This window comes from Halyomorpha halys, unplaced genomic scaffold (genome assembly GCF_000696795.3).
Source record: "Halyomorpha halys isolate HHAL.00 unplaced genomic scaffold, Hhal_1.1 Scaffold1710.1, whole genome shotgun sequence".
Lineage (NCBI taxonomy): Eukaryota > Metazoa > Arthropoda > Insecta > Hemiptera > Pentatomidae > Halyomorpha > Halyomorpha halys.
This window is the reverse complement of record NW_027109041.1, coordinates 53,740-61,456: the sequence shown is the minus strand read 5'-3', so window position 1 is coordinate 61,456 and position 7,717 is coordinate 53,740.

The window sequence follows — 7,717 nt, the reverse complement described above, 5'->3', positions numbered from 1 at the left end:
TGTAATAACAAAGATTTGATAGGTAAACCGAAAAAGAGGTACTCTGCTCTTATCCTATAAAGCTAGAGCCTTCACCTGATACGGAAATCCTTAGAAAATGTTGTAGTGCGCAGATGACAACAAAGTCACATGGGCTGTTATCAGTACGACGATAAGAGGAAGCAAGGGCGGACTGGACTAAGGAACTCGGTGAGTTGCCACTAGGATCGCCACTATAGCTCACCCCTATAGAAGCTGCTGCATTTCATTTCTGATTCTGTGTCAACCTATGGCAGAGGTTTGTTGATAATAAAATCACATAATTGAAAAGCAATATTTCTTATAATTATTTCCATTAGTGGTCGTGGGGGGGAGGGGGAGAGTAGAGGGTGCGGTCAGCAAAAAAAAAAAACATACTAATAAACAAAAAAGTTTATTCTTGGCAGGAATAAATAAATTTTAGTTTATTTGGGTGTTGTTTCTAACCGCACTCCCTGACCATCTTCTCCACTTATTAATCTACTATCTAGGTCAATTGTCCACACTTCAATATTTCTAATAAATAAACCAGATTTCAAATAGTTTGAAGGAAAAGGAAAATTAACTATGAAAATATAATCTATTGGCAGTAATAAATAAAAGTTACTAACACATCTGGTATTCCACAATGCTGATTATGCATCAACGTTCATGTTAACTAAGATTATCGTCTGAATATAAAATAAAAATAGGTCCTCAGTAATGAAATGTTTAATTTTTGTTAAAAATAATAAATGAAAAAAAGTAATTATTTTTAAAAAGTAATATATAAACTTTGAATATTATCAATGTCTAAAAATATAAAACTTCCATAGCCAATCGCATCGATATACATGCTTTTCGTGAGATTGGGAGTTGTCTTATGGTATATTTCGTTTCATGGAGTAAGTCTTTGAGCCTGTGAACTTCATCTCACCCAAATAACGGTTAAGGGGATTGAAGTTTTTATTTAATTCACCAGGTGCACCGGATAACTAGATCTAGATATAAGATATAACAAGCTCAGTCGTATGCAGTATAAATGTAAAATTATAGGACTTCTATGTATTTATCTGAAGATTGAAGATGTCCTATTGAAAACTCAAACCTAGTTCCAGAGCGCGAATGTGTTTTTATTTTATTTTATTGTTTCATAAATTTAATCTAATTTTGTCTTGTATTTAAATTATTTTATTATGTGACTAGTTTTATTTTATTATACATTTGATATAGGTTAATATTTTTATTTATACAAATTCTTTATTATTATTATTTTAAATTACAATGTTGTTGTTTTTTTTTTAATTCAGTGAGTACTATTGTTATTATTTACATTTTTCCTCTTACTTCTGTTTTTTATTTCTCTTCTACCCCTGTATATACTGTTTGAATGAGTATTTGAACACCAATACTTAATACCCTTAAACTGTGGCAGATTGTATTAATTCTCATTAATAAAATAAAGTTTCCATTAAATAAAAACGTTCCAGAGTAGCATTGGTTTGGGGTGAGGTGACACCATTACAATATCACCAAATTTCATATACAGTGAAGAGTAAATTTAATGGCGGATTTGCGCTATGTTTACATCAATTATAAACCTATCTAAGGTCCTAAAAACATTTATTACTAAAAACAGAGATTATGTGATACTTTGTATAGTGACATAAATCCAAAATAACTTGATTATTTATATAATGAAATGCCTTTTTTTTTTTTTTAATAAATACTCCAAAAATGAAAAAAAATACAACTAAAATTTTATCCAAAACTACACTTTTAGAATGTTTACTAGCCACACAAATTATCATTTAGAAAATATTTAGAGCTGTATGAGGCTATATGTACCAAAATACCTGATACATTATCTCTACTTAGTGTATATTTAAATGAAAAAAAAAATTAAATTATAAACTTTATATATTTTCTATGGAATTTCTTATAACTATTTTTTTGTGCAATAATATTCTTTCTAGCCTAATCTTATTGATCCCAGTAATGAAGATATCTATGTATCTACTCCTTAATCGTTCACAAAGCTCCTTAAGTAATAATACCGGAAATTAGCTCAATTCTAAAACAATTTTTCTTTTATATCAGAAAAAAAATCTTCAAATAATTTATATTTCATAAAATTTTGAAGTTAGTGATGATATTTAAAAAACTAAATATATAAAACATATTAAGTATTACATTTAAAAATACTTCATTTTCTTTACTTTGCTAACAATTTGGAAGCGGTTATTACTGTAAATAACTGAATTAATGTTTCTAGTGAGATCAAAACAAGAATACATGATCAAAACATCAGATCTTCGAACTAGTTTGGAGAAAAAAAAAATCTATGATATAGCTGTTATCAAAATTTTCCTTTATAAAAGGGATTCTTATTCTATTAAAAGCCCTAAGAGATTATGGGTAGGTGATTGAGCGTGTATAAACACAAAGCTTGTGTTCTTCTCTGTGAAAAATATGGAAATTTATGTAGGTGGGTTAAGGGAAGCTCGCTTGTATTTTCAAGGGTTTCACTCCGGCATTTCCCCATGCATAACAATATGTGTGTAGTATCTCCTCTCGTGTTGCAATGTCCTATCAAAGCTGTTGTCGTAATTGGTTTCCTTTATTTCCATTTATTCCATCGTTTACCTAGTTTATTAAAATACAGAAAATGAACACGATGAATTCTGGAAAAATATAGCTGTTGAAAGATTTTATTATTTAGCTAGCCCTAAATAATACATGTGCCATTCATAATAAGGTTAAGGTAAAAAAAAAAAAAAAAAATATATGAATCTCATCTTATGAAAGGTCACAGTGGAAAGCTGAATGAAAAAAATATCATACGTGAACCGTTTGATTTGCATGTTGATAACATAACACTGAGTAAAGTTGAACCATTTCTTTACCTAAACCATGTCATTATCGTCGTACCCAAACATGTAAAAACCATAACATAATTACCCCTAAAAATGCGCTTAATCACACTTTCTTCGGAATCGTTCGTACTCTACTGATGCTGAAGTCTCCTGAAAGGAAATATAAGATGTAGGGTGAGTTAGGAATATTGGAAAGAAATGGGGCGTTGGCTGTACCAATAACTCGGTAGATAATTTACTATCTCTTCTTTATTGGACTAACATGACACTTCGGTTGGGTCAACATTACAACTCTAATATTTGTATCAATGCATACAAATACATTTTGAGAGTCGAAACACTGTTATAATATGCTGATACGTGGATGCCTTGCATTATTTTTTTAAGGATAACAACATATATAACCATCTATATAAAAAAAAAAATTTCCAGATTTTATTTTAATCTTCAAGCTGTAAAAATAAAAATTGAAAATTGACTTAGTTTATGATAAACCATTGTTTTTTCTTTACGTTTTGTATCTTTCAATAGTGATAGATTTATATTTATAAATTTTCGCAGTGAATGACTACAAATCCTAAGGGTGTGGGAAAGTAGGACACTTGGTGTCCCGATGCACTCACACCAGATGTTTCATAAATCATAATTTAAGAGAGAAGCACGACAGTATACCTTTAACAGAGGAAGAAGGACCGAGTTGATTGGTTGACACTGTCAGTTCCAACACTTTATGCCGAGAAGCTGTAGAGAAACTGCGGTGAGAGGACACAACAGATTCAGCTATGACATTGTAAATTAATCATCCTCGGTGGGCATTGTGAGGTAGAAGGGAAGGCAGAGATTGGATTGGAGAGTTGGGGATTTGGGGAGTATGGATAACCTAATCATACACATCGTAGGAAGCATCCAAGAGGATGCCAGGTAATCGTGAGAGCGAGTCAAGGCAATCAATCAGACAGGGGACAGAAGAAAGAGGATAAGGAGAAGATACGAATATTTTTTTGTGTGGGGAATACTCGGGGTAACCGGGAAGACTGTCCATAAGATCATCCTTAAGCAAGAGTAAGTGACGCAAATAAAAGAGAGTAGAGATACCACTCCACCACAACAGGGAATAGTTTAAAATTTAGCGTCAGGGAATAATTATTGACAGTACATCTCCGTACAAAAGTCCTTTGTGGGCGGTGAAGAGTACGCAGGCTTCAGGTGAAACCCAGGCAAATACATGGATGTGATAGATTACCAGAAGCTAAATGAAAACACAATTGAAGAAAAATTTCCGATCCCTAGAATCGAGGACATCTTAAACAGACTGAGAGGGGCATCGATATTTAGCACACTTGACTTAAAAGCCGAAGGTCACCAAATTAAAATGTATCCTAGTGAACAACATAAGTTTATGCTCAAGAGAGGGCACTATGATAAAGATACCGATCGGTCTCTAAAAATCTCCGATAACCATGTAATGCATGATGGACGACTTCTTAACGGAAATTGGTGAATCAGTATGTCAGATGTATAGACGATCTTCTAGTATTCAGTAAAAATGATGACTAACACGTGAAACATTCGCACAGAATATTTCATAGAATTCGACAATTTGGGCTCAAATTATTGAGAAACAAGTCAACGCTGATTCTAGAACAAATAATTTTTTTAGGCTACACGATTTCGAAGAAAGTTGTCAAACCTGACGCCAACAATGTCGTGGCTATTAAGGAGATGGCAACCTCTCCATGTATCGCCTGATATTATCTTACTTAGGCACTACCATCTCCTGTATAGCCACGACTTTGTCGGCGTCAGGTTTGACAACCTTCTTCGAAATCGTGTAGCCTAAAAAAAAAAAATTTATTTGTTCTAGAATCAGCGTTGACTTGTTTCTCAATAATTTGAGAACAGTGCCCCTTATATTGAGGAAGAGTTGTTGGATATATTCAACGAGTGTTTGGATAAGGGGTACTTTCCAAACAAGTGGACGATGCAGACTTGAGACTGCTCTACAAGGGAGGTGGTAAGGATAAAGAAACGCCTAAATCCTATCGACCAATATGCCTCCTTCCAGTAGCTAGTAAGGTTCTGGAGCACATGATCGTCCACAGCCTTAAACCAATCCTAAGTGCTGCAAGTCATCCGCGGGAGTTTGGCTCGACCCATGGCAGGGGTACTACGGATGCGCTGCTGAGAGTGCGTAGGGACGTGGAGGAGAGGGCGGAGAAATATGTCTTATTGATCATGTTTGACATCATCCGTGTACTCCAGCGGTTGCAAGAGCTCGACACCCCCAGTAATCTATACTCCCTCGTAGGTAGTTACCTCAATAACAGGAGTGTCAGGATCAGGGGTAACTACTACGAGGTCGAGAGAAAAATCGAAAGAGGATGTCCCCAGGGTTCGGTTCTAGGACCAGCTCTGTGGAAGCTGGTATTTGATGAGCTGCTGGGGGAACTGGAGGACAAGGGGTTCCTTGCCACGGCCTACGTCGACGACCTGGCAGTCATCGTGGCCAAGAACAATAGATCCAGACTAAAGACAGAAACGGAGAGGTGTACCAGTCTCGTAAAGAGTGGTGCGTGAGAAGGAAGTTGAGTATTGCAGCAGCCAAGACTCAGGGCATACTCATAAGAGGCTCCACGGACAGGGCTCATCCTATCACCCTGGGATAGGGAGTGCATTTTGGGGCCTCAGGTACCCAGCAACGATAACCATATATAAAGGTGTGATCTTGGGTATTCTGAGGTACGCATCCCCTGCCTGGAGCCGAAACTTCACTCAGACACAGAAGAGAAGACTGGCCACCATACAGAGTTAGGCTCTGCAGTTTAGAAAAAAAAACATGGAGAGGTTGCTACAGGATCCACTACTCCCTTCTCCAAACTTTACTCAGCAATATACTATCACAACGGATGCGATTGAGTATACGTCCCCGCGAGTTGTCTCAAGATGGTGGTGGAACACCCAGTAGAAGCCTCACGGAGATGGAATCCAGGTATAGGGCAATGAAAAGACAACTCTTGAGGATAACGTGGGCTGTCAACCACTTTAGATCATATGTGTCAGAAAGGAATTTTAGGGTACGTACTGACCAAAATGTCATGCAATATATGAAAAATTTAAAGGCGTCTTCAGTCGTGGTTATACGTTTGGGAAGGAATTCCTATAGAAATACAATATGGGATTTATATATAAGCCAGATAATGAAAATGTAGTAGCCGACTGTACTACACTGGTTGAATTTTTAATTATTTTTCATATATTTTAAAAAATAATCGTTCTTCTTCAGTGATCTACATAACTAATAGAAATTGAAATTAACATGCAATGTATGCTTGATATAATATCTATATATACATTCCATATTACTGTTTTAATTCAATATTTGTTATCTTTGTTCCTATTTTTCATGTTTATTCTTTTCTTTCCTCAATTTTATAAATAATTCTTACCTTTGAAGTATTAATAGACAACAATAAACACCTCACTATAGACACGATGAAAGTTTTAGATAGCCTGGTAAGATGTATGTAATGTTGTTTAAATATGATAGTGGATTAATTTCACGATTAAATCATGTTAATAATTCATGTAAATTCATTCGTAATAATTTACCAATATGAATAGGTCAATAACAGATTACCTATAAGAAATCTGTGAGTAGAATTACGATATATGCAATTAAGTCAGTGAATTTTATTAATAACTAATATATATGCTTCGGTTTTTCTGGAACCAAAGACCAGATTGGTAAATATTAACTTATGGGATATTAGATACGATTAGGATTAGAAAATTAACGAATTTTATTAATTAAGTTTTTCTAATTTATCCTAGTTCATAATAATTTAATAATTTAAGGATTAAATCAGTCAGTTAATTCTACCAGCTTCTTAAAATATTATTACTGAACATACCAAGTAAACAGCCCGATACCCTTTATAATTGGGAACTGGTTTGACAAACGATAGAAGGCTGCGCTATGCTGTCAAGAGGTCTTCTTAATGAAATTCCGTCGTGGAATTCTTTCTATTCCTGTTCTTCGGATTATTATACATTTTTTGTGCAGACAGACCTTAGGTGTGTTTGAATAAATAGGATTATAATTAAGGGAATTGAGAAATGGAAGCTTTGGATTTCCGAAATCATTACTTATTCAATACGTTTTAGATAACACATAGATTGAACAATTATTTTATCGTACTGGTAGATTTATCGATTCCTTTATTAATTATAATGAAATCCAAAGAATACATTTTAATTATTTTTCTTAAAAATTGACACAATCTGTTCCTTATACTTACGGGCTGGTACATACGAAAGGAATGTACAAGTGATGGTTAACACATTTAGGACTCCATAATCCATACAAATCAGTATGTTTTCTGATAATAGTTCAAGGTTTACTTTGTCCAAGAGAATTTTTTTATCCCTTACACTTCAATATTTTTTTTTAATTTATTTATTTTTATTTACAACTGTATACAAATATGTGCAAGTAAATTACATAAAAAGTGAAATGACATGAAACATACATGTGGAGAATCCCTGTTCCGATATGATGAAAATACTAGAACTCCAATTACCTTAAAATTAAATTTAAAATATCCTACACCCTGTTTCGATAAAAATACTAGTTGAAATATTTTTTTATATGGTTTTAGTTAAAATCTGATTATTGTAAACACTTTTTTTCTGTGAGATGGATGATTTTTTTTTATTTATATTTTTATTTCAAAATGTATTGTGTAATATTATATTCTGTCTTCAATCTACCGACAAAAGTTATCGGAATCATAGAGCTGATTCACACCATAGTTACAATTATATAAATTGAAATAAAATGATAA